General features: G+C 39.3%; 1 protein-coding gene across 1 annotated transcript in view; it reads right to left on the bottom strand.

Annotated features, from left to right (window-relative positions):
* Nucleotides 1–27,679, bottom strand: part of LOC117826330 (receptor-type tyrosine-protein phosphatase F-like) — a 462,221-nt gene that overhangs the window by 422,824 nt on the left and 11,718 nt on the right. The window contains exon 3 of the mRNA XM_034702308.1: nt 12,711–12,793. The gene's annotated coding sequence lies outside the window, so the exon portion shown is untranslated. The remainder of the gene's footprint in view (nt 1–12,710; nt 12,794–27,679) is intronic.

The following is a 27,679-nucleotide window of genomic DNA, read 5'->3' as shown; positions in this document are numbered from 1 at the left end:
CACCGTAGAGTAAAAAAGAATACATCTCCAGTGGATACAAATCTGCTGCTGAGAAAATATGCAGGGAGGGAAAAAACAATCAAATTTGTGGGGGCTGTTGAGGATAACCTCTAATTCAGTGTGTCTTTCAATATGCAAAATGTAGAATGCGTATGAAAGCAGAGAGAATAATAAATGGAGAGAGATAAGCAGGGGAAATTGCTGATAAAGAGAAGTTTGTTACTGCGACTAATGTGCTCGGAAGCTGGCCAGTTATTCAATACATCCCCATTTCATCTCTTTTGATGACCATTTGCTGTTTTGATTGATACGTGAGAGCATCCGCAGCTGCAGCTTACAATAAATGTTGAAGGGAAGAGGAATGGAAGTGGAAAAACAGGACTGAAGCTGGACAAAAGTGTAATTCACAATGCCCGGCTCTTCCTGGAAACCCTGGCCTGATGGACTGCTGATGAGTGGTGGATGTTGTGGCGGATGAGTGGAGGACAGAGAGAACCCGCTGAGAGGTCAATAGTTCTGCGCTGACCTGTGAAGAACTCCATTATACCTCGATCACATCTCTGACTCGCTCCCTTTTTCCAACCGGTGCAGCCAGCCAATACAGAGCAGTAACAATATCATTGTTGCAAACTGCACTAGAGGCGTGATTCAATCACAACACTGTACAGAAATATATCACACGGTCGTCTCCAGCTCTCAGAAAAAGTTTTCTAGCACTTTGGCAGAAATATAGGTTGCAACTTGATGGTATTGCGCTCAATACTTCGCTCTTCGGTTTGAACCCAAAACCTGCCATCACTTCAAAAACACAATGCTGCACAGAGGGGGGGATCTTTAGAAAACACTTCAACACTATTGTAAGCTGATTTATATGATCTGTTACAAACAAGCAAATGGCTGCCCCCTCTCTCTCAATGAAACAAAAACAGAGGGAACACAGCAGATTGAATTCCTTTACATAACACCTTTGTCTACCGTTGAGAGGAGCAATCTGCTAGAACTGAAGCTGTGCTTTGTCACTGCCATTACAGCCAAACAATTACATGCCTGATTGTATTCACTTTGGCCTTACAAACGCCCACTGCTATTCTTCATGCTCTAAAAACTGACTAGAATTGTTTTGCATATAATACAGCTGCAAAGTTGCATTACTCCAGTTAGTAAAACTGAGACTATATAAACCATAGACAGTTTATAATATAAGAAAAAAGCTTTGTGTTGCTCTGGGCGATAATATTTATGTTCTTAAGAGTAAAAGCAGCTATAAATCAAAGTTCAAATATGCTACTGAGAGATAAAGTCCTGTGTTGATCGCATTACTTCATTGAAAGGAAAATGTATCAGCACAGTATGTTGTGTTGATGTGCTCTTCTTACAGAAAGATGCAAATCAATTCTTAATAATAATAACATTTTGTAATACTATTATTAATATTATTATTACTGGTAGTAGTAGTAATAGTAACATTAGTAATAGTAACAGTAGTAATTGTAGTAGTATTTATTATTTCAATCAATGAACAATATTCACAAAAATAACAATAATGCTAATATAATAATAATAATACTTATTATAATACTTATTTTAACTATTATTATAATAATTATTCAGTCAAGTCAGCAGATCAATAATAATAATAATAATAATAATAATAATAATAATAATAACTTTATAATGCAAATCCAAAGTTACTGGTCAAGTCTGAGGGGTGAGCCCAAGTCAAGTCTCAAGTCCTGTTAGTGCAACTCAAGTCCAAGTCTCTACCTTGAGTCCCTATCTCTGGCTCCCTTTTGCTTGAATGTGTTCAAAGCATTGCAGCAGCATTTGGAATGAGCTGTAGTTTGAGAATGTTTATGTTTCTCACCAGAATAAAGTGCTTTACAGTAATCAAGTCTTGAGGTGATAAACACATAAATTACCTTTAATAAATCTAAAAAATAAACAAAGGGTCTAACCTCAGATAATCAGTCTCAGCTTTAAAAAAACATGACTGCATGACTTTCGAGACATGAGTACTGAAAGTCAGATGCAACACTGAGGAAGAGCTCCAACTTTGACACAACTGGAGGATTGGCCCAAGGTGGACATTAAGTGATATATTTCATTGTGAGGCCCCGAGGGAGTGATTATACTATAACCTCTGACTGACAGTCATTCACTCTATATCATAATACAAGCTTTTCACTATTGGTGCATTATAAGTGAATCTGCAGTACCTTATAAAGTACTGGTCATTTTGATCCAACCATGGGCTCTGCTTTGTACAAAGATTGCATGTTTTAGCTGAAAGCGTCTGTTATGTAATCAGAAACACCTGGTGGCAAATAAATGAGGAAAACACTCAATGTACTGTCAGATTCCATTAGACACATTTAGTGCAATTAAGCTGTTCCTTATTACACCACTAAGTGAAAGCACATCTTGTACTGCACCGGTGCTGGTTAGAAACAGTACTAGCACATGAAGAATTTTTCATGTACTAGTTAATCTGAAAGTTTGAATTCTGTGAAAACAGTTTTTTTATTCGAAATAACTTGAAATTAGTAGAGAAACTCGAAATTAGATATTGTAATATTTTGACTTTTTTGCTGTAGGCCATAATTATCAAAGTTTAATAGAAAAAAAAGCTTGATATTTATTTTTTCATGTATTAAGTCTAGAATTTATTATAATTGCACTCTCTTAAATAACTAATGAAAATAAAAAAAACATTTTTATGATGTTAACATTTCTTTAAATGCACTGGTAAATGTAATGATATACCGTAGTTTGTTTAACTGCTTAATACTGCTAATTTATTAATTGACGTAATAGTTACGTGTCATTGCTTGTTTGTTTTTGTCGTGTTCTCTTTGTGAAACTTTTTATGCTATCTTGGCCAGGACTCCCTTGCACAAGAGACTTCGTATCTCAATAGGATTAGTCCCGGAAAAATTAACATTGAAAAAATATAAAACAAATAAAACAACAATGTTAAATATTCACATTTGATATTTTTCCTACTACTTCCGATTGAAATGTTAAGATAATATAAGAAAATACTTTATTGTTCCCCTGGGGGAAATTCGGTTGTTGCAGCAACACAGACATAGTAGCAAGAGTAGTGCAAGAATAATTGCAGAAAAAAAAGAAGAATATGATTAAATAGAATAAAAACTGAGAAATAAAAATAAAATTTAAAGGTATATACATAGTGAAATAGTTATAATTATACAGGCAGTAAGGACAAGTTATGGAGAATGACAGGTTGACATGTTGAGATTATGACAAATGGCAACAGGGTGATATATAATGACAAATGACATAGTCATTTATATAATGACACAGTGCACTGTGAGACCGTTAAGGTGCAAATTGCAATATAAATAAATATATATGTTTATATAAAGATAAGTCTGTATACAGAGATAGAGAATAGTAAAAAGTACTAAAAAGTACTATATAATAATAGCAGTATCAGTAGTAATAAATAATAATATAATATATCATTAATACTCAGATTGTGACTATCTAATTTAAATCATTCATTTTGGACAGTGATAATTTTTTTGAACTATATACAGTATGTGTGGTTTTATATAAGATTTTTTTTTTTCTTTCTTTATTGGGAGATCAGCATTAAGAAAGGGGTACATCAAAGTTGATATAGATTCTATTCTATTTTTCCCTTCTTACCCTGCTTTCCCTGCATAAGTACATACAGAAAAACATATGGACAGTTAAGACATTTCACAAAAGAAAACAAAGAAAAAAGAACACTCAGACAAAAAGAAAAAACACACTAAAAGGGTGAGATATTGCAGTATTACATAATTAATTTAAGGAGAAAGAAAAAAAAAAGGCATGTTTATCAAAGTGTTAACAAATATATATTGAATTAAACAAAGTAATAATGATCTATTTTGGCATAATACTTCTTTACGTCAATGTTTTAACTTCAATTTCTTCATGAAAATGTATAAACATTATGTCCCAGTCTTACACAAACCCTATAAACCTGTGGTATCATAATCTTATTCAACAGAATGACGCAAAGCTCCCTACGTCACTATGACTAATGCCAAAGGACAGAGTGTCCAGAGGCTGGACACTCTGTCCTGTCACAGGTCTTGTTTATTTGGCTGTGTAATAACAAAGACTCCTCTGGTGCTGAACAGGAACACATAAAACACATGGCTATTCTTCAATACTCCAACAGTGCACACAAATCAGCTGTCACCATAATTATCTCTGTCTGAACCTGTAGGAATAGGAAATTACAAACAGTAAACTGATCCAGGGATGTCAGCACAGCTATACACTGAATGAGAGGAAAGTGATTCATGGTGTTGTATTTGGTTGTAGGGAGATGAGGCTGTGGTAATGAATGCGCCTTAAGGAGGGCTTGGTCACTACCATTAATCTTAGAAAACTGGGCTACAGAGAAACACAGAGTCACTCTATTAACACAAAAGAAGACATCTATTCGGTTACACTTTGTTGAGCTCACCTCAGGAATACACAGATTGTGCCAAAGTAATTAAGTGATTGCAGTTTGCCATACAGTCCAGGAGGAACAGATGGAAACTACCTCAAAAAACACTTGATAGATGGACAGGTAGAGGACGACTCTGATTCAATTAGAAATCAGAGAACTTTCTCTTGTAACTGAAGACTGAAGGGAAAAGTAATGAAAAGGTGGACCAGAGTAAATGGTACCACAGCTGCAAACGTTTCAGTTGGCACTGAGCTGTTACAGCTGCCAAAGCAATGGTGGTTATGGTTTCTGTCACAAGGCGATTGATAGCACCACCATTACACACCTAAGCTTCTTTTGATGAAACAGTGATCTGGGAAAATGTGTCTTCTTGCTGACACCCTGTGCAGGCTTTTTAAAGTCTCCCCACTCTGAGGATGATGAGAAAACACAGACAAGACGATGGCATCCCTCCATGAGGCAGCAGCATCAGTCGAATTTTTCCCCTCATTCGTTTTCCTTGAGCGAGGTAAGAAAAACTTTGAAGACCTTCAGAGGGAGTCGCAGCAGAGGAGGGTTCAGTCTGCAGGAAAGTCTGAAAGCGTTGTGTGTAAATCCCAATCCACTCAGCCAGCTGTTATCAGTTTTGCAGTTCATGCGCCTCAAATCCTCAAACTAGGTTGCAACACCGCGACAGATCTTTGACTATGAAGGTTCCATTCAAGTGTTTTTAATCATTAAGTGTTTTGATTTGATGTAATCAAAGTATAGAGTGTTGGAAAGTGCTACTTTTCAAATGTGCTGTAGAATGTCTGAGGCTTGCTGGTGCTTCCTTTATTCAATAGCAGCTCCAATGAAATATGCATCAGAGTAAGTCTTAGAAAAGCAATCATTGGTACTTTAGTGATAAGTCCTTTGATGGCTGCTCAGTTCCATTTATGATATGCATAGTGCACTATTTGCCAGAGGAACCATTGTGCTCAGGCTTTTATTGTTGCCCACAGTATACAGCACATGGCCCGCATATGGCCCATTGTGCCACTTAACACAGTTTATATGCCGTATACAGCATATTTTAAACCTCATTTCTGATAGGGCTCTGTATTTTTCTTCAGTAGCCGTTTCTATAATAGTTGTTCTATGAGGAAGTTTTCAAAGTTACAGAACAGGATGATGCTGTACTTGTGGCAGAGGGGTATTTATTGAATATATTGGAAGCATGCGGCAACCTCTGACCTCAAAATATGAAGCCCATGCAGAAGTGTTATAAACTACAGTTCACTAAGCGTCTGCTTGAGGCTGGCTGCAGAAACACTGGAAACCACATTCACACCAATTCAAAGACGATCTTTACAGCATTAATAAATGTGTTAATATCCTGGTTCAAAAACAATTTAGGTCTGAAGAGCTAATTTCTCTATCGGCTAACACTGTAGGGGAGTGCAATTTTTTCTAACGTGACAGCTCAGAAGATATCAAGATTACACGTTTTGCCCAAATAAGGGCATCACCTGACCTGACTGACAGGCGGGAACACTGTAGCCATTGGCGAGGAGCCTCAAACCACGCCTCTTTACCTCACACTAGCTCGATAGCAGTCAGGTTGAGTTCAGCTTTTCCAATATGGCTCCCACCGACGATTGGCTTCAAAACAGCGCTTCAGAAACAGATGGGTGACGTCACGGATACTATGTCCATTATTTATACAGTCTATGATTGAAAGCCCTAACTATGCATTATGTTTATGTGAGATTCATTTACAAATAAATTGTGCTTTTTTTCCCACAAGTTTATTTTCATGTGTTTACAAACTAATTTACTTACCATGCTTCTTTTTAATTCTGTTATCCCCCGCCACACAAATAACGCATTTTCGTGTGTGACGCAGCGTGTCCCGCCTCGCCTCCTACCATTTCTCTCTGCCTGTATCAGGAGTACGTTGAAAAGGCGCGAAAATAACAAAACTCATGTCTGGAAAAACTTCACTCCACATTATGTTATCACAACAGGCAATCTAGGTGCGGAAAAGGCCTGTTGATGATGTTGTGTTTCACAATCCATCCATCCATCCATCCAAAAACTAAGAGGACACTCTTGCCAAGTGAGTGAAACTCTCGATGCAGACTTCAGTGCATCCCCAATCTCTCCCTTCATCTCAGCTGGACTCAGCATCAAGCGCTGAAACAGCTTTTTTTGTTTGTTTTAAGAGCGGCTTACGGAGCTAGCTCCTTTTTCACCACTTTCTGACAGCTCGCAGCTTTCTCCTGCAGTCAATAAACTGCTGTTCACATTCCCCTCATTCACTTGATTAGCGCCCCCGCAAGGAGTCATGAAGTACTGATGCTGTGAATCAAATTGGCAGGGAAATCCAATTAAAGCCCTGCATTTAATCAATTAAAGTATCAATATTTAGCCTCTGCATATCAATCATGAAGATACATTGCTGTATCGATATTTTGTCCCACCCTCACCTCTGTCTCTCTGATCACCTGCAAAGCCTGTGTCAGTCCCATAGACTGTATAAATAATGGACATAGTACCTGTGACGTCACCCATCTGTTCCTGAAGCGCTGTTTTGAAGCCAATCGTCTGTTGGAGCCATATTGGAAATGCTGAACGCAACCTAACTGCTATCAAGCTAGTGTGAGGAAAAGAGGCGGGCTTTGAGCTTCTTAGCCAACAGCTACAGTGTTCCCGCCTGTCAGTAGAGTCAGTCATGTCCTTAAATGGGCAAAACTCATAATCTTGATATCTTCTGAACTGTTGCATTAGAAAACAATTTACCCCCTGTACAGTGTTAGCCGATAGAAAAATTAACACCTAAAGCTGTTTTTGGAACCAGGCTGTAAACATGTTTCTTATTGTTGTAAAGATTGTCTTTTTTGAATTGGTGTGTATTTGGTTTCCGGTGTTTCTGCAGCCAGCCTCAAGCGGATTCTCGATGAATTGCAGTTTCTAACCCTTTTGAGACCGAAGGATGCCGCTTGGTCAGTCCCCATACATGTGCACTGTGAGGGGAGATCTTAATTGCTCCTGAATTGTATTCTCATGCAGATAGCAAAGAAAAATGCTAAATGCTCCGCAATTATTCTTTGATGACCCTCATTTACATCATGCAGTGGTTCAGGCTGACCCACAATAAAAATATTAAAAATCTTAACAGATGTTGACAATGTGAGAGACCTTACACAAGATGACAAATAATAACAGATTCAAGTTTTCTTCCTGTGTGTGTGGAGAGCAGTGATATCACTTGACAGCACACCACACACTTACAGATTCCATTAACAAACACCCAGAGTCCCAGCTCCTGCAAACTGGAAATCTCTCAGAGTCAAACACGACTTCACAGTACAATAAACAACAATGATGGTCGAGGGGCAGGAAGAATCCACAATAATCTAAAGAGAGGGTGCTCGGCTGTCCTTAGGTACCCCCCACACAAGATGATTTCTTATAAATGTTGAACATGGTTAATATTGACGATTAGCAATTGGTGCAGCCCCAATGTTCTGGATGAAGTAAAAGTAAAATCTCTCCCGAAAGCATCAAATAATCTGGACTCTGCTTACTTTTGTTGGGAGAGGACACTTGAAAGCCTGAAATCAGCTGATAAACTTGAAGTGTGTACTCCACATTAGGTGACACTTTGCATGTCTTTTGTTCCTTCCTTTATCGAATAAGTCTATCTTTACTTTATATGGCCACACTTAATGATGGCATGATAATTAAAACGCGTTTTCCTCGAGTATGAGCCGCTACGGGTGTCAAAAAGGAAGTCAGGTCTGACATAATGATGGGCATTTCATTAGCTGTCCACACTTTCACTGAGCAGCTGAATTCTGACTCTGAAATTCCTGCACTTAAGAGTGTCCATAAGATAATGAATTTAACTCCTTCCTTTCAACAGTCCCAAAACACTTGATAATGATGATGATGATGATTTATAAGTTTTACCTTGCTTTCTCAATAGAGTAAACTCCTGAGAGAATTGTGAATGAGTTAATAAGGAAGTGGTTTGGGACCGGCCTGTAACTTTTGAAGCCCAATTTCCTCCTCCAGCTTCTGTTCCCAACTTCAGTGACTCAGCGGGAGAGTCTTCAGAGGGTTTATGTCTTTCTAGTTAAGTTGGGACATGTTTGTGAAGCTCCATTCCTCTGAAATAAACGGGATGTGACTATTGTACTGATGAGTACAATTTAAAAATACATCATGATAACCAAGATAAGTGACTGCTCTGGTGGGATTCAACAACAACATAAACACTGATTGGAATGCTTTCAAAACATCATGGAGGGGTAATGTTGAATGCTAAAATTGTAGACATGCATCCGTACACTTTACTTCCTCAGTTGTCCTGTGATTAGGGATGTACATTTTAAGTATTTTCCGTGATCGATTTTTGGAAATGTTAACGATCAACATCGATTAATTGATAAAAAAAAACATTATTATTCTTACTTCAAAAACAATGCCAAATAGGTTGTTTTCCCCCCTAAATTGTATTTTCTACAGCAACAAAATGCAAATAACTGACGGGATTGAATACGGGCACACGTTTGACAAGCAGAATATCAACGATCAGGCTCATTAAAATATTCTCCGCGGACATAATCTTATAAAGTGAAGGCATAATACTAACAGAAAAGTAATTCAGACTCACAGTGTCCAGTTTTCTGTCTACTCATTCTTATTGAGAAAAATAATCATGTGTATTCGATCAGGTGTCAGCCAGGAGCGAAACCGGGTCATAATCAGTCCTGCTGGAGAAAAGCCCAGACGGCTCTGATGTTGCTGGTCTGTAAACGTAGCGTACCAGAATTTCCCACCTGTCTGTTGCCTTCGTATCCAAAGGTGGAAATATCCTGTTTAAAGCTGTCAACCTTTGTGTCCGTGTTGTTGTTGGCAGCAGTTTTGTATTGATCCTCTTTTAAAAAGCGCACGTGGAGATCTGACGCGCAGCCGCAGCCGCCAGCTGAGCGTCTCCGCTGTGCGCAACACTTTTAACAGCTGATTCACATCGAAACATGCTTTAAACTTAAAACACCTCCCTGATAGCTGAGTGTAATATGAGACCACATGATGTTTGTTCCACGTGACGGAAAATTGATAACAAAAATGTGTGTTTCGAGTAATTTCTTAACAGTCAATTAATCGATAATTGATTAATTGTGGTTATCCCTACCTGTGATAACTCTAATTTTCTATCATTTCTTGAGATCTTGACTCACTTTTCTCATCGTCTCAGGAAAACAACGCTGGTTTCACCATGATAACAAATCAGTTTGCCATAATCTCTTAAAGCTTGTTCTCTCTTGATAACATGCCATGTTGCATTGCCCACACAAATGATGTAAGTTAAAGGGATATTTAATTATTTTTTAAGTTAGGTTGTATGAGTTACATGTCAATAGTAATTGTACTAGCAACAATGGATGCCGGTCAGCTCTGCACCTGTAATGAGAAACTGCCAGGAGGAACAGCATGCAAATAGGGCTACAGTTTTCTGCAGATGGGGCCAGTTCTGCCACGTAATTAAGTTCATTTTGAGAAACACTAACCCAAGCACTCATCTTGGTTTAGGTATATGCTCTACTTGGGATTTTTTTCAGCACTTCACTTTTTGCCCATTTGTTTTTTTGCGGACACAAACTGTTCAGGTCTGCGGGCTTCAAAGAGTAAAAAATACAACCAAACTGAATGATGAGTGATTCTGGCAGCGCTGACATGCCATTTATTGCAGAAACACATTGACACCTTTATGAGCCGAAGTTTACAGGGAGAAAGGGTTGCACCAATGCACCAAAGGAAAAAAGTGAAGACACTTCTATGCTAAATTGGAGAGCCAGAGATCACAAATTTCCTCGTGGTGCAGGTGTACTGTGAGCTAATGCCATCAAACTGAGAAAACTACTTGCTGTCACGATTGAGTCTTTTATCTGTGCTTTTTAAAAATAAACTTAAGACTGACCTTTTTAATCTGTTTTTTTAATTGGAGTAAGTTATTTCTAGCCCTGTACTGCATTATTATAACCATTCTTTTAACCACATTATTTTTTCTTTAGTTGTTTATTTATTTATTGTGTTTATCTCATCTTTTAAACTTAAACTGGTTTTAAATTTTGCTTTCTACCCTTACTTATTTTATTAATTTTACTGTATTGATTTTATTTAATATATTTTTAATTTTTATGATTGTCTTTTATTATTTCACCCATTTTTATTGTTTTCCTTCTCTGCTTTTTTGTGAAGCACTTTGAGATTCATGCTTGTATGAATTAAATGCTATATAAATAAAGTTGAATTGAATTTTTTACTCAGCAATCACATACCAGTAATACAAAATACCCATCCCTACTTGTAACACTTTAATTTGTGAAAAAAATTGCGAGTAGTTGGTGTAGTAACTCAATACAATGAAATGTATTTCAATTGTTATACTGAATAGAAAATAATTACCAGCTTGTAGCTGCACTTATTCTACCGTCAAATCAGGGATATAAGTCTCACTGCGACATTCAGACACAAACCGTTATTAAGGGGTTCCCAGAGAGGAAAAGGTTCCAACTGTGTTCCTGCATTGCGTTCAGCAATGTGCAGTTTGTATGCAGATGTTTAGCCAGCTGTTAATACCACTTTTCCAGCTAGTTAAGCACAGCCTATAGCTATAATAGTTTTGGGGTACGTATGGACCCATTTCCAACAACAAATCCACCCTGCTGGTCACTTCTTGTCTTAAACTGAGGAGTCTTTTCAAACTAGCTCTCCACAGGATGTATGTACTTAAATGTAAACCACTGTTTCTTTAATTGCATGATTATGACCTCATTAGGGACAAAAGCTATGGAAAAGTGAAGCCGCTAGACTGGTCTGCCTCGCTATGTATCCATCATGCTTTGTGCAGCAAAGCGGCCGCTTCCTTTATCCAGCACCATCCTCTGTATAATGCACCAGAACACAACAGAATACCTCTCTCTCCCTTGTATACCTGTATATTGGTCACACTGATGTATAGGATCCAGCTGGGTTTATAGATGACTAAAGTGTTGTTAAATGTATCTTATACACTGAACTCTATGGTATCTGCTGTGTGTCATAGATCTGTTAAGGGTTCTAGTAGCTTGGGCCAATATGTCTGAGTGACCAAACTAATATTCCAAGTCAGTGTTTGTGAGAGAGATGCTGCTCGCCTGGAATCTCTAATACATTAGTTGATATTCTGAAAGGCACACATTAATGCTAGTAAGCCTTGTGTCTGATGCACTGAGACATCAACAACATCAACATTTTGTTTTCCTCCATGAATCCCCTGATCATTTTTCAGTAATTACCATTTCACCACACTGGATAATTGCTTGACTTTAATTCATTTCTAAACCTTCCAGTTTCAGCACCTTCAGTTCGAATTTATCTCCTCATCACAGCTACAGTGCATCTGTCACTAGTTCTGTTTTAGTCCACTTGGTCTGCACTTGGGACTGACAGTAAATTAGTGTTGGGAGAGACAAGCTCGGGGTGGAAATTGGTACAATTACATTCATCTTTTTAGAGGATGCCTCAGTGAAAAGGTGCCCCCTGGGGAATTTATCACCCCAGTGTTTGAGCATCTTACCTGTTTAATAACCAATTTAATCACTTCCTCCCAAGGTTCAACACTCCTAAAAAGTCACGAGTGGTTGATTTTTATTAACACACTGTGCTTCCATTAAGAGCCAATTAGGAGCCATGAGTGTGGTTGCTGCATGTGTGTATGTGTATGCTGTAATTCATTTGTTGTAAACAAAATAAGAAAGGACTACTGAGAGTACCCCAACATGGTTTTACCCAGATTAGCCGTATTATTTATTATAATAGCTGACATGTACCAATGAGGGACTGCTGCTCAACTTTCATGTTATGCATCAATTCAATCTGTCATCTTGTATTTCTGAATGTCATTAGTTGCTATGTGTGTGTGTGTGTGTGTGTGTGTGTGTGTGTGTGTGTGTGTGTGTGTGTGTGTGTGTGTGTGTGTGTGTGTGTGTGAGTGTGAGTGTGAGTGTCAAACTGTTTATCCTCAAGTGACTCAAAAGGCTTAACATTCAAGCCAGGAAGCACATTTGAAAAAGGGCCTTTCTCAAGGTCAGTGGCACACTTACAACAAGCCTAATTGAGAATTTGATCTAGTCGCTCCAGGGGGTGGACAAGGTGCTGCAGTGAATGTTAAGGATGAGCTATCTGGATCCGATCAGAAGTAATCAAAACACTGGCCTACTTTTAAGTCGCTTTCTTCTTCACCATTGTGTATTCTACACAACCACAAGAGTTTGTTGAGCACAGCAAACACATACGGAGCTCCTGGAATATAAGCAGACACAGATATATATCAGAAAATACAATTTCAGACATCTGGACAGTGGAGCCGGAGTGTAGCAACAACTGTGTGATGAGAACTGGCTGCTATATCTTCCTTGGGGCAGTACATAGACTACCAGCATGTTATGAAGAGCTACACTGCAAAATTAACTGTTAAGACTGAGTTACAGAAACAAGTTTAGCTGCAACTAAATAGTAAGAGTGACGTCTGTTTGCAAATGTGCTCAACGGAGACATGCTTACTGATGCTCAGTAACACTTACCATCACACCTTGACAGGTATACTCAAAGATAACAACTAACTTGCACTGAGAATGAGGGGAAAAACATGACTCTTTCAAGAAACCAAAGTACTGGAGGGTATACTACGAAGCAAGACTAACCTGCTCCAGAGCAGGTCATGTTAAGGGTAAGAGGAGACTTCGGAGAACTTTGGAAAACTTCACCTACTGACCAATCAGTTTACTTTATCAGAGGTCTTTGAGCTGATCAAGAGAGGGGAGGAGGGAGAGACTGACAAACATAATGTCTTTCCTGTTTGATTTTACATATTAAACACGCCAAATTAAGCTACTGAGCTGCACTGATTTCATCCTACATCAGAAACTGATCAAAGATGCATGTAGTTGTTGTATGTAGGATATTTGAAATTAAGCAAGCCTACTTATCACTTTTATTAGTATCCAAACACACCTCTTCGTTTGATATGATGAGACTGAAGCTGAAATATTACGTCTAAGACTACCAAACAACTACAAGAATACATCTTGCTTGAGCTGGACAAATAATGAATAGTAGTAATAACTTTATTTGAATAGAAACTTTAAAAACAAATGTTTACGAAGTGCTTTGTCATGCCCAGACAAGCTATAAAATGGGTCAGTAAAATCTCAAAATCTATTCTAAAACGCACAGGAACCCAGTGGAGAGAAGCAAGGACAGTAGTGATGTGATGTCATCTGTTAAAACCAGTTAGAAGCCGAGCTGCTGCGTTCTGGACCAGTTGGAGGCGATGGTTTGACTTATTGGTGATACCAGGGAGGAGGGAGTTGCAGTAGTCTAATCAGGAGAAGATGAGTGCATGAATAACTTTTTCCTGGTCGGCTTTGTGACAGAATGGATTTGATTTTGGAGATGGATCTTGAGTGAAGGAAACAGGACTGGACGGTTTTCTTAATGTGGTGATTGAAGGTTAATCCTGAATCAAAAGTGACTCTATAGGTTTCTGGCAGTTGGTGTGATGTTTGATGACAATGGGCCGAGGAAGCTTTCAATCTTGGCAATGTGTGAGTTTGGATATTTGAACTGTAGTATTTCGGATTTGGAGTTGTTGAGTTGTAAGAAACTTTGGGCCATCCAACATTTAATATCCTTGAGACAGTTAAAAACAGCAGCTGGGCTTCTTTGGTAACCAGGTCTCAGTGGCAGGTATATTTGTGTGTCATCTGCATAAGCTACTTGTCTGCAGCCTTCAACAACATAAAGTCAGAAGTGTTGAAACGTTGCTGAAACAGAGCTTTGTACATTTATCAAATTTGTATCAATAGGTGACAATAGCTGGTTTAAAGAAGAGGTCATCATTTTAAAGTACCTTAAGTTGTCCACTGAATGTCACCGACTATATCGTGTGTTAGTGTGGTGGGGTGTCCTGCTATTTTGCCTGATGCCAATCACATCCCTGATACATAGTAAATATGTCTTTCCTTCAATATTTTTAAATTATATAGATAAGATATACTTTAGTGTAACTCAACTTTGATAGTTGAGTATATCACAGTTCATACTGCAGTACTAACCTTGTCGATAAACTATGAAGGCAAGAAAACAAAACAAATGAATAATCGTCTAGTAATCAGAATTGAGGTAACATTTTTCAACTTATCTTGATATTTATTTAAACCCATATCCCCAGCACTAATCTGTGCATGAATTAACTAAAGGGATTAAACAAGAGTTAAATATTCAAATCTGTCTTTCACTACTGGAAAGATTTATGCAGGGGAGTTTTCAAAGGATGGCCAGGGGTTACCATGCCCCGATCGTAAACAATGCAAGGCTGAAGCTCACGATTTATGTACTCATGCTGAAACTGTCAGCCATGACCTGAATGCTTTAACACAAGGTTTTATAATTATCTATAAAGTTTATTTTGAAAACTCCCACACTTGAAACTTAAAAGTCAGAGAATACGACGTCAATCAAAAGTAGGAAGTACAACTATCACCCATCTGACCCAACAAAAAGAACTGAAAATGTAGAAGCTTTGTTAGAGTATAGTTTGTGGTAGATGTGGTCCACATTACGCAGTGTGTTGCAAAGGTGCTTTCAAATGCTGCCTTTCATTTAGTGAAAAAAAGCATTGAAGTTGATGAATGTGGCTTGTAGTCCTACAAGAGGATGGACAAAAAAATTCCAACATGCCAGAAATTCATCAGACCGGTCCGGAGCAGCTTATTCAAACTTTGTGCAAACGATGCACGATCAGGCTAAAATTAGGCCTGACTGGTGTGACCCGAAATTGGGGTGTAATTACTCTCTGCCTGCCCTTGTCTCTGCACCAGTTTGTCTTTGTACCTTGTGCACCCCAGAACTTTTTGGACCTTGTCTGTATTCTTGCTTTTGTTTTTTCTCGGATGCACCTTGGATTAGTTTGCTTGTATTGGACTGTTTGCCTTCATTCTCACCTTGCCTCCATCAGTGATTGTAAGTCATGAGTGAGTACAAATCAATGTTTTCATGACTAAAGAGGCAGCATCACAGTCTCTTTTGGCCCTCTGGACAGTTGTTTGTTCTGCACTTGCAGCACAGTTGTTGAGAGTAAATCTCAAACAAAAATTGTGGACTAATGAAAATGCTCTCTGTTTTGCACTGCGTTAAATATGAAGACAGTTAATTCATATTTATACTGAAATATTAGTTATATATGCCTCTAATGTAGTGCTTGGAGGAAATTAGTTACAACCTGCTATCATTTACATGAAAGAGCTTTCATATTGAACCTCTTTGTGACAAAAATAAAGATGTAAAGCAAACTAAATACTGTAATTCACTTTTCATTACGCTTTGTTAGAAGATCTTACTTATACAAATGCACTTGAGTTATAAGAGCTGTCAGAGAGTATTAACATAGCAGCATAATGCTCGGTGTGAAAGGCAGCATGTTTTTAGGTGAAAAAAACGTATTGCTGCAAATAATTCTGCTCTGATTAAAGACAGACACCATTGAATATTTCATTGCGGCTTCAAAATGAACTTGTTGTTGTGAGTGGCTTTGATGTAAACTTGCCGTTTCAAGCAGTGATGGCTTGTTTGACAGGCAGCAGTCACACAGAGGGAGGAAAAAAACAGCCTAAAGTAGAGAAGGAGAAAAGTGCCCCCTCCCTCCTCTACAAGCTGGCAGGGTGGTAATGATTAGCTCTCATGCAGGATCCTCCTGAGGCAAGTGATTACGACACGCTCTGCAAACTATGACACCTCTTACCTGGAGCCCAAACAAAGACAGCATCCCGAAATATGTCTGCAAAGAGGAGTTTGAGCTGAGATGTTGTTTTTGCCTTCTCTCTGTAAGAGTTTGTGTTTATTATTCAGGTTGAAGACTTGGGGGGAAATTGGTTTTGCTAATGAAAATTACTTCCTGCAAAAACAAATGAACTGTAAATGCCAGTTGCATACCTGTTTTTTTATTTTTTTTCAGTCGGGTGCTCGAGTTGGATGAGAGCTGTTGAGTATGAATCATTTTTCTCGGTGTTTTGCTCTGTTTTGCCCCTTACCCGGGGTGTGAGCAGCAGTAAGCCTCCATAAGAGGAATAACCTGAAATGGAGGAACACTTCAATGTCGCCCTTTCCCCCCCTCCTCCACGAGTGATTATACAATTGATTTTTTTTCCACCACTGGTCCCTGCTATAGGAGCAGTAATAACAATTTATCTTGGCTCCTTGTTCCATTACAGCAGAGCTGCAGCAAAACCAGAGGAAAAGTGCTGTGTTTTATGATTTATGGAGGCTATTTGACCTGTGCTTATTAGAAGGATCTACAGAATGTGATGCAGACTTCGGAAATAGACTGTGAGCTTTGCTTCGTGATGGGAGCGTGAACGTGGCTTTTGCGGAAGATGGAATGGGTGTCCCAGCTGATTGAAAAACAAATATGACCCACTCAGAACAGTGATGTTTAAATATATACATCTCCTCTGCTGCCATATTTCAACATCTACTTGTAACCATGTGATTCCATCCTCACTTAGAGGTCAAAAGAGGGGAAAGACAGCCTGAATCCCTCTGCCTGTCGTTCCCCAGCTTAAGACAAACTTTAAAAGATCACCACTGAATCACAGATTACAGATGGGTCTCTGGTGTACTTTGGCATGGATGAGATAAGATCATTGAGATGCCTAATAACATGTCCTCACCTTCGATGTAGTTTTTTGTATGAGTGATGCTTAAAGGAAACTATGGTGGCTGTAAGGGGCCCCCTGGTTGTTCCTCATTGACTAGTGTTTATGGAGCCGTTTAAGCATGGCGCTGCCTCTCTGCCTCCCTCCACCAAATCCAGGTCCCTCTCCTGTGGCTAGTGATAATATTTAACTGCCGACCTTATCTCCTCTCTCCCTGCATCTCTTCTCCGCCAGCAAGCGGAGAGCATGTTAATGTCTGACACTGCTCTACATGTAGCATGCTAATCCATCTGTGGCCTGGCTGATTAAAGATGAATATCGGTGGGATGGTAAACACAGGCATGCCCCAGGCAGCTTCACCGATGACTACATCTGCACAGGACCATGTAAACGGTTGCACTGCAACCAGCATATAATATTAGAGATCGACGGATGAGATGAATAAATAAAAAAGAGTTCTCATTTAATTGCAAGCTAACAAGCTGCAAACCTTCATTGTTAGACGTGTAAACCACAGAATTATCTATAGCTTATATGACACGTCGGCACAAATAAAGTGTCTTTCCCACTTCATACATCCACCTTAATACAGCACCAACACTTTTACACACCACATAACTATTGATTCAAAATATAAACATCAATAAAGTGATTTTAAAAATGTCAGGAGAGATAGAATTTCTAGTGCTTTAACTGATTTTATTATTTCTCCCAAAAATCAAATACCTATTTCTAATGGCTGTTTTTACCCTGCTTTCTCACTACTCATCCAGCTGTGTTTAATACTTGATCCTGATTTGTCCAAACCCCTTGACAGTGATTATTAATCCTAAACAGCAAAATCGACACTATAGAGACAACCTGACCACACACGTCACGGTGGGCAAGTCAATCCACACTAAGGAGTTACGTCCAATCTAGTGTACTGAGTATGATTTCATCCTTTCCTGTTGACTATGTAACAAAAACGTTACTTTCCGAAAGAATCAGTAAACAATAAAGAAGATATTTTCAATATTACTATTAGTTCATTTGACCACAGAGCTTTAGATAGGTTGTTAATTGCTGAGCAGGTACCAGCAGAGGAAATAAGATGAGAGGTGGGAACACACCGCGCAGAAGGAGCTAAAGTGAGAGAGCTGAAGATGCACTGTTGGTCTAGTCGTCTAAGCCCACACCCCGTGTACGAAGGCGGTTGTCCTCATCGCAGCGGTCACAGGCTCGACTCGCAGCCTCAACCATTTGCTACAAGTCTTCGCTCGCTCCATGCTTCCCTCATTCCCTGTCTCTGTTCAGCTGGCCTATTGATAAAAGACAGAAATTCCCAAAATGTAACTTAAAATAATAAATGAAATAATAATTTAAAAAAATAAATAAAGTGAAAGATGTCGGAACAGAGTAATATACTAGCTGTATAAATCTTTTTTTTTTTCTATTTTTAAATAAATAAAATCCTCTTTAGATAAATACTTTGTGTCAGCTTGTTTGTATATCTAGTTGGTCGTCAGGTAGTATCCACTTCCTGTCATGGTCTTGTCTCACCCTGTTGAGATTCTATTCAGCATAAACACTGGCTAACTTTACATTATCCCTTACTTACTGCAGGTGTCAGGTGAGTGGACTAACAGCACACTGAAGAAGTTAAAAGGAAGTGGGATGACGTTTTTGTCAGAAAACTGCTTAAATCGTGTGCAGGACAAAATCAGCAAAGAGATAAGAGCACCACGTTGTCCACAGGGGGCGCCAAAATCAACACAAACAGAAAGCTCTTCATTGCGGCTGTAAGTTGAAGACTTAAACCTAAAATCCATTCTGCTATATTAATGCAAAACTAGCCATGAATAATCCTCCGTTCACTTGAATTTAATTCAGACTTTGCTCATCTGAGTTACTTATAATGCACCAAAAACCCTTGTGAATATTATGATTGTAGCTTAGATGTAAATAATGTTGTATAAAAGATTGGTAATACATAATTGGAACAGAAAGTTATTGGGCTCTATTAACAGTGTAAAGGTTTTCACTGCAGAAATAGCAGCCTACAGCAGATGAATGTGCTTTTATTACATAACGTTACTATTTAATATATCTTTAGACTCAAATCTCCTTGTTGTCGAGGACTCAAATATCTGCAGCAGCGTATTCTACAGGGTTGTAGTGAAGATGTATTTTCTTGTGGGTAAACATGATCTATTGCTCTGGCTCCAGAGATATAACGCTGCCCTTTTGCTATTGTAGCATTTTACCAAAACTCACTTCAAAGAAAATAAATGTTTACGAGTCAGTATAAATGGAAACAAATGGGACACAGTGAGATCTTCTTTTATGATAATTGGGAGTATCTTTTTACAGCATGAAATGCTTGTCTGGTAAAACACTGTAATTGTCTCTACATGTTGTTACTAAAGTCTTCTGTAGCAGACACACACAGAATATGAGCTGCCTTTAGCTGATCGATGGAGGACCACCTGAGAGTGGTGTCCTTTCTCTGAAGGCAGTGTTGTCATCATTAGCTGCTTGAGCACAAAGTTGGGCAAAACATAATAATATTGGCTGAGAAGCTGAGAAAGGTTTGAAAACAACTGAAGGGGGTGAAAACTGTGAACAATTCTGCGATAAAGATGGTTTACTCCGCTTTATAAATGTCTTTAGAAGAAATCATTATCTCTGTGGTGCCAGCAGGGAGAGCGCAGGGCTCTGCTGGCATCATATCAGGTGTTTTCTTTCTCCAACAAACCATGAGGGTGGCTAGACAGAAGAACCACAGTCTTACTCTGCTAGACTACTAATAAGTCTGGGGAGTTGTTTGCCATCACCTATATGACTAATTGTGGCTCATCATCTTTCCAAACTAATCAGAATACTTTATGGTATAACGGATAAATGCACCTTTCCTCCCTCTGGAAGCACAAACGTCAGTAACTGAACCTGAGAAGCAAAGTGTGCTGTTAATAAGTATAATACTACACAGGTGGTGATTTCATATTGCATGACACTGTTGTGAAATTGTTGATGATGTATAAGCCTGTAAGGATGCACCTTGAGCTAGATTCAGGCATATAACCTGTATAAAGAGTGCACTGAAATTAAATGATTTTCATTCTCTATGTTTGCAAACACTCTGTCAAGCGTAGTTTAATCATCCTACACTCAAGGGCGAATCATTTTGACTGACTTCTCAACAGATGCTCCAGTTTGGGAATTTTTCCAAATGAACATGTTAGGTTTCTCATCACCAATTACCTCTGCTGATTTCAAAAAGGCTCAAACAGTAGGACACAAAATGACTCTTTAATGATCAAATCCTCACTCTTCTTGTTTCAGTTTCTTCTAAGCCCAAACCTGTGAAATCAACTGTCATATAGAGTAAAATAATGCCTCTGTAGGAGAAAAACACTCCATGTAACAGCAGCTCCTCCTCCCACTCTATTAAAGCCCAACACTTATCATGAATGGAGTAAAGCTGTTCCATTAATCAAGTTTTTAACTCCACATTACCATCCAAAAGATAGTCCAAATGTGTTATTTTTCATCCCCTGACAGGAACACCTCAGGGGGTTAAAGGTATGGATGTATTATATTTAATCATATTTGTTATGGACTCTGCACATTAATAAATATTGGGATGCAAATGTGTCACAGTTATCTGATATTCATTTATTTTCACGGGCAGTGTCTTCCCAGAGTTTTTAAAGTGGCCTTACCTTTACAGATTAGGAGCCTCTAATGGAAATACAACAGAGAGGGATTCATTGTTCCAACCAAATGGAATTTAGTAACAACAGGAAACTTCACATTTTTATTAAACTGATAGTTGAATTCACTTTTGGCAATTTTATTGGGACAGTTTCTGCTCATATAACCACTCAGAGATAATCATGAGGAGGCCACACGCCCACTCTTTGCTGTGTGTTTTGACTGCCTGGTCATTTATAATCACCACACTGGACCCAGAAAGAAGAACAACTTGACAGCCCCTCTTTTTCAAAGTGTAAAAATAATACTTAACAAAAATAACAGCTTACTTCAGCAGGTTATTATATTAGTCATTAACATCCATTTTCCTTGTAAAATACTGACAGCATAATGTGTCCTCAAATAAGTGCTATGAATTTGATGATATATAAAAGTGGGGTAGGGTTAGGCTTGGGTATCAAGAACCAGTTCCCACTTGGAACTGGTTGTACAATTCTGAGATTCATGGGCTTGATAAGGCATGTTAATTTCAGTTAACAGCAACATCAATCTTTCAGGATTAAACCTCAGAGAGAGTTTTGCAGTCAACAGAAGTTGTACTTCTCTGCAAGGGCCTGCTATGCTGATTGAAAATGATGTTATCACTTTATATCAAATTATTATTGAATTTAAATTTAAAGGCAGATTTTTAGTAGAGTTAAAGTGAAGACACCAGACAGCTTGTTAGTTTGAATCTGGATTTAGTTTTCTGATGAGCTTCTTGAATCCATCATTTCTGATGGTGCTAACAGGAAGCAGGTCTTTTGTGAGAGATCAGGTTTTTGTGAAGTTTTAGTTTGTAGATTCTTACTTTTCTCACTTCTGAGGTTATTTGCATAATTTGGTTTAAATGCACAACAAAGATATATCAAATTATATTCTGTGTATCAGTTTATATAGTATTGTTTTGAGTTGTGCTCTCCCCTTTAAGATTACTAAGGGTTACGGGCAGAGCGATGTTGTTTCCCAAAGTGCATCACAGTGAATGCATCACGGTTATGCAGTGTTCATTTGTCCTAAGGTCACTGTGGACATTAAACGTGTTCAAAATGCACGGCAGAAGTTGTCTCTGTGCTCTTCCTTAACACACATCCTGAAAGTGTATTTAATAAAGTGTAATAAGTTCTGACGCAGAGTCAGCACAGTGTTAGACTAACAACACTTCTTTGAGCTGGTAGGTTTTGCATTTTCTTCAATGTCACTATCGCTCATTTCAGCTGTTTACATTCCAAACCTCTTTAAGCCCCGCATACCTCTCACCCTGTGACATGATTGGCTGTCCAATGCCATCTTCTTCTTCTGTCTATTGTTGGGTAGCAACTAGCGTTTAAGGCACATTAGCGCCCCCTCCTTTTCCAGTGGTTGTGGGGTATAATTACAAGTGTATCTATATTGAATTTTTATCCAACATTTGATATATTCATATTGAGAAAAATTATATAACGATAATTATCATTAATGAATTAGCGCCCAGCCCTAGCTTATGTAACATTACATCATTTGTGACATGGTCCGTCAGCAGAGTTATGAGAACTGGATTGTGACGGACCACAGCAAGTATTAAAGTTTGGCTAAGCTCCACTAAAAAAGTGAATGACAGCAGTGTGCTACAACCAAGCGGCAAGCGGGGGTGATTTTTTTTCTAACATGGCCATTTAGAAGATATTGAGATTAAGAGTCTTCCAATGAGAGGCACAGCTGACTTGATTGACAGGTGGGAACACTGTAGCTGTTGGCTAGGAGGCTCAAAGCCCGCCTCTTTACGTCACAATCGCTCCACAACAGCAATATGGCTGCCGCTGTCAATTGGCCGCAAAACAGCGCTTTAGAAACAGATGGATGACGTCACAGATACTATGTCCATATTTTATACAGTCTATAGCTACAACTGTGGCAAAGACATTTCATGCAGGGGAGGAAGCATGTCCAATATGAAGAAGCATTTACTTCAACACGGCATGAATTTGAGGGAACGCACTGTATTTAATGTGCTGCTAGACCCCCTGTCCCTGTAGGGCAAGGTTTAACAATATTGGTATCAGCGCTAATGTTCACAATCGGTGGATCTCTAATCAATGTTCAGAGGTTAAACAGGGCCATTACTCCCTCTAGTCACTAAAGCCCCACATGTGTATGCAGTGCGCCTCCTAGCAACGTTGCTCTAAGATGTCAGTTGAGTGTTGCCATGGGGAGAAACCTTCCCAGAGGCTGCAGGCTCAGATGCCTTGTCCACAAATCTGTCTAAAAAGTTGAATCCTCTTCTGGCAAACACGCAGCAGGAAATGTGTTTCTTTCCTCACACAGATTCAAAAGAACTCAAATCTCAGTCCAGCAATGAAATGAACAATCTTTTAAAAATGATCAGGATGCTTCTTGAACCAGAATGCTTGTAGCTGCAACAACTGTGAGCCCCTTAAATTCCACTTTTAACTTCCCCTCTACTATGAGCTCCACATTAATCTAAAAGCAGCAACCCTCCAGATACCAGCTGGCATCTGGAACATGCCCTTCTGTTGGCGTTGGCAATGAAAGCAGCAGGCTTTTGCAGTTAATTAGCCTCTCCACCACTCGGCCAATGAGCAGCATCTATGGTGCAGCATTTATACACTCAGAGCAACAGATCACACTAGTCCATTTCCATTTTATATTTCAGACACTCACTTGTACCCCTCCACACACACACAAACATGCACCCGTCAAAGAAACCCAATGCCAATATCTCCAGCCTCAGTTTGGGAGGAGAAGAAGGGGAGTAGTATATTAGCATAAATCAGGATTACTATGCATGACTGTCACTTCAGAGATAATCAAACAAATTAGAAAATTCTTCAAGTGTTCACGAATGTTGGAATGAGTCACAGATAATCCACTTTGTTTTTATTTATTTATATATTTGTTGTTTTAAGTGAGTCAAGAGCGTCTCACATGCTTATGTAACTAAAAGCTGGGTGCTGCAAGAGAGCGGCAGCTGCAAGACGCACACAAGTAGGGAGAGATTATAATGAGGGAGGGAGTGGCAGGAGACAGAGGTGAAACGGCAAACATAAGGTGACAAAAGTCTAGACTATGTAATGGATACGGTCAAAAGTCAATAATCAATTCACTCCTGCTGCAAAGTGATCATTGTTAGCGCCTTCAGAGCGACCACAGATGAAGAGACTGTCTTGAGACTGTCTTGGGATGAAAAAGGGGCAGAGATCTTCCCTAAGTAAGCTTGCAACAAAGTGATGGGGCACCACTGGTCAAACTGAGAGGAAACTTTAGGCTGTGATACAAACAGGTCACAAACAGTGTTGCCTGATACTGGGCGATATTGAAACCTATCTTACCACGATAAAATATTTCATGTCAGTCGATATTGATAATTATCACAAGTGCAACATAAGGGCGGAGTGATATTGTTTCCCACAGTGCAGTGAATGCATCACGGTAATTCAGTGTTCAGGTGTACTACGGTCGCGGTGCACACTAAATGTGTTCATATGCACAGCAGAAGTTGTCGCCGTTCTCTTCCTTTACCCACATCCTGACACTATATCGTTATATTTAATGAAGTGTATTAAGTTTATAGTTAATGCAGAGTCTGGAGTGATCGACTAACGACTCTGCGTTGAGCTGGTATGTTTTGAGTTTTCTTCAGTGTTGCTGTTGCTCGTTTCAGCTGTTTACACACTCCGCTCCAAACGTCTTTAAGCCCCACCTACCTCTTGCCCTGTGACATGATTGGCTGTTCAATGCTGTCTTCTTATCTGTCCAATTCTGGGTGGCAACTAGCATTTAAGGCACGTTAGCTCCCCCTCCCTTTACAGTGGTTGGGGATGAAATTACAGGAGAAATATATCCAATTTTTAATTGAAAATTTCTTATATTTCTATTGAGAATTTTTTTTTTTGCAGCAATTATTTTATCGATTTATCGCCCAGCCCTAAGTAGTGCCAAAGCAAAGAGTGTTGTTTCCATTATCTTAAATGGATACATGTGGTGTGTTTCTCAAGTGTGTATCAAAGTAAATTAAAGATCTGTATGTTTCAAACCATTTAATACAAATCAAGCTATTTGAAGACCTTAATTGTGATAGGCTTTTCCCCTTTTTTCTGACTTTCTTCTGACATTTTATCAACCAGAAATGAACCAGTGAGTCAGAAAGGTGATCAAATATGAAAAAAATCATTAGTTTAACCAAACAGAACTAATCCATAACAAACTGTGTCAAGCTGAAGATCAGAAAAGGTTACGAGAGGTGAGTCTCTGTGAACGTTTCTCTCTGTGAATTACTGGGCGGGTTATTGCTCATCCCTTAATCAATAACATTCAAGTGCTTGCCCTACTGCCCCAATAAAGCTGCCCGCTCTGCTGTACAACAAAGAGCTGCAGGGACTGTCAGCGCACATGTGAGTTTAACAGCCAAAGCTTATTTAACAGTTTCTCCCCGGCTATAACTGTAGTCAACTTGCACTGTTAAATGTTTACTGTATATGAAAATGAAGATGTTAAACTTCCATCCCCCAACACTGTAAACTAATGACATCATATCTTAGAGCTGCGGGCCTCATCAAGCAGCCATAAAGTTTAATAAAGCACAATGAAATGTGATTTTCATATGCTGCCATTCATTTCCATAAGCCCTGCCTTTACTAGCCTCCCGTGTCGCCGTGGTGTCTCAGCGGGGTTGTAGAAAGTGAGGCTCGTGCAGGAGCGGAACACTTTCACAGCTCCATTTTCATTTAGTATCATTAGAAATTCAATTCCCAGCAAATGAGTTTTTAGAATTTCACAGCAGTCCCTAAAGATGTTCCTACATGACCAACTTTTTGTCTCAAGCAGCACAGGCTTGGTGCTATCGTCACTTCTACAGTTCACAATGCGCATGCATATACCTAACCTCCTGCCTCTGAGTCCCGGTCTTCTTGTCTAAGTGTGTTTTTCTGGTCGCTTGCTTGGACTGCCAGGGTCACTACAGGGGGGACTGGTCATTTCCTTTTAAAACTCCCTCGGTGATTCAGGACCTTGTAGCAGCTGGCTATTTTCAGCTTGTACAAAGTGACGTCTGCAACCTGTGTGGCTGTGTCAAATATGCCTCCGATGCTCGACAGAGAAAGGAAATATTAACAATGACACTGCTACCCTGGGAAATGGTACAGTTACCCTGGAGAGCAGACTATACTTGCTCCTGTATGTCATGAAAAAAAATCTAATCCTGCTGAGGCTGATCTTTTACATCAGAGGGTGAATTTTACATGTGTATCAACACCAATCCCTGTTTGCTCTGTTAATTGTTGACTTCAGGAGCAGAGACATCACACATCAATTTATGTTCTGTAATTTCCCCCATCTGTTTAAAGTCTGCTGACAAAAAACAGCAGCACTGTCAGGGCTCCCCCTCGGAGTTAAGTAGGTAGTGGGTACAGCTGACACTTGTAACTTTAAGCGTGAAATGAACACACTCACTTTTCTGTCTGTGCAAACAAGGCTTAATAAAGGTGATGGGCTATAAATCTGGTGCTCCACCTTTTTCAATTTCCTGCTTCACTGAGCATCTTATGGAAGCAGGGGGCCACCTATCCTGAGGAAATACCCCTACAAAGTTACACCCCGTGTGCAGTAATGCCACACATATGAAATGTGTAGAAATAGTGATTTCACACTTGGGGATTTGTGACAGTGACAGAAAGCAAATCAAATCGCCTCCAAAAAGCAGATATGGCCCATCAGCTAAAAAGAAAGTTGACTAGTCGGCCCCCGGAGGATAGATTGGACTCCAGGACATTAAATGAATGATGATTCCCACAGAAATCGCTCTATTCAGGTCAATGCCACTGTTACCCTTTCAAAGTCCAGGCTTAATGGAGCTAATGAATGCTCTACCATTGAGTTTATGAAGCGTACATCCTTGAAGTGAAGTCTACTGCCCCCAAGTTGATCTTAAACATCATCCGTTGTGAGCCTGCTGACTCTGACAGGTGGTCCAGTGTTTGAGAGCAGGCGACCCCTCCCTCTCTCCTCTCAGCGCTGTCAGTCACAGCCACAAAGGTGACACCAGGAGCAGATCCTGCCATGGTGGAAAGGGCATCTGCACAGCATGTTCTTCTTTTAATAGCCTCTACTCAGATCAGACGGACAGATAGAGACACGCAAATTTACCCACTTTTGAGTGAGTACACACACGGTCACATACAGGGCGCCTCTCTGGTCTGCAAACACACACTGCACACACACGGCAGTGATTTATAAGTACAAGGTGCCCTCTTGAAAAAAAGAGGACAAATAGTTTGTTCCTGATGAGAAGATGTGATAAAAAAGTACCACAGGTGGCAGACTGCCATGTCCCCCAATCACCTTTTTTGTGACTTGAGAAATAAATTTGTCTTTATTACAGCTTGGACCTTATTTCCTGTTTTTTAAGTGCAATAAAATCATTATTCTTGCAGATATCTAGGAACACAGCAACACTTGCAGAACTGCAATAAAGATTTTCTTTCAGGTAACATGTTATTTAATACCTTAATAGGGTGCAGTTTTGATTTGTTAAAAGGTAAACGTACTTTATTAATCCCCATGGGGGAAACTCAAATTTTCACAAGCGTTCTTTTTTTTGGTCATGCTACAAACACACATAGTTTGTTATACATATAATCATGCACAAACCTGCTATGGACATGCTTAGGAGAGATGTCAGAGTGTGGAGGCTGCCATCAACCAGCTCCACCTGAGCAATTGGGGGTTCGGTGCCTTGCTCAGG

The sequence above is a fragment of the Notolabrus celidotus genome, chromosome 15 (genome assembly GCF_009762535.1).
Source record: "Notolabrus celidotus isolate fNotCel1 chromosome 15, fNotCel1.pri, whole genome shotgun sequence".
NCBI classification, from domain to species: domain Eukaryota; kingdom Metazoa; phylum Chordata; class Actinopteri; order Labriformes; family Labridae; genus Notolabrus; species Notolabrus celidotus.
The sequence above is the reverse complement of the archived record's forward strand: the minus strand, read 5'-3'. Positions and strand labels throughout refer to the sequence as shown.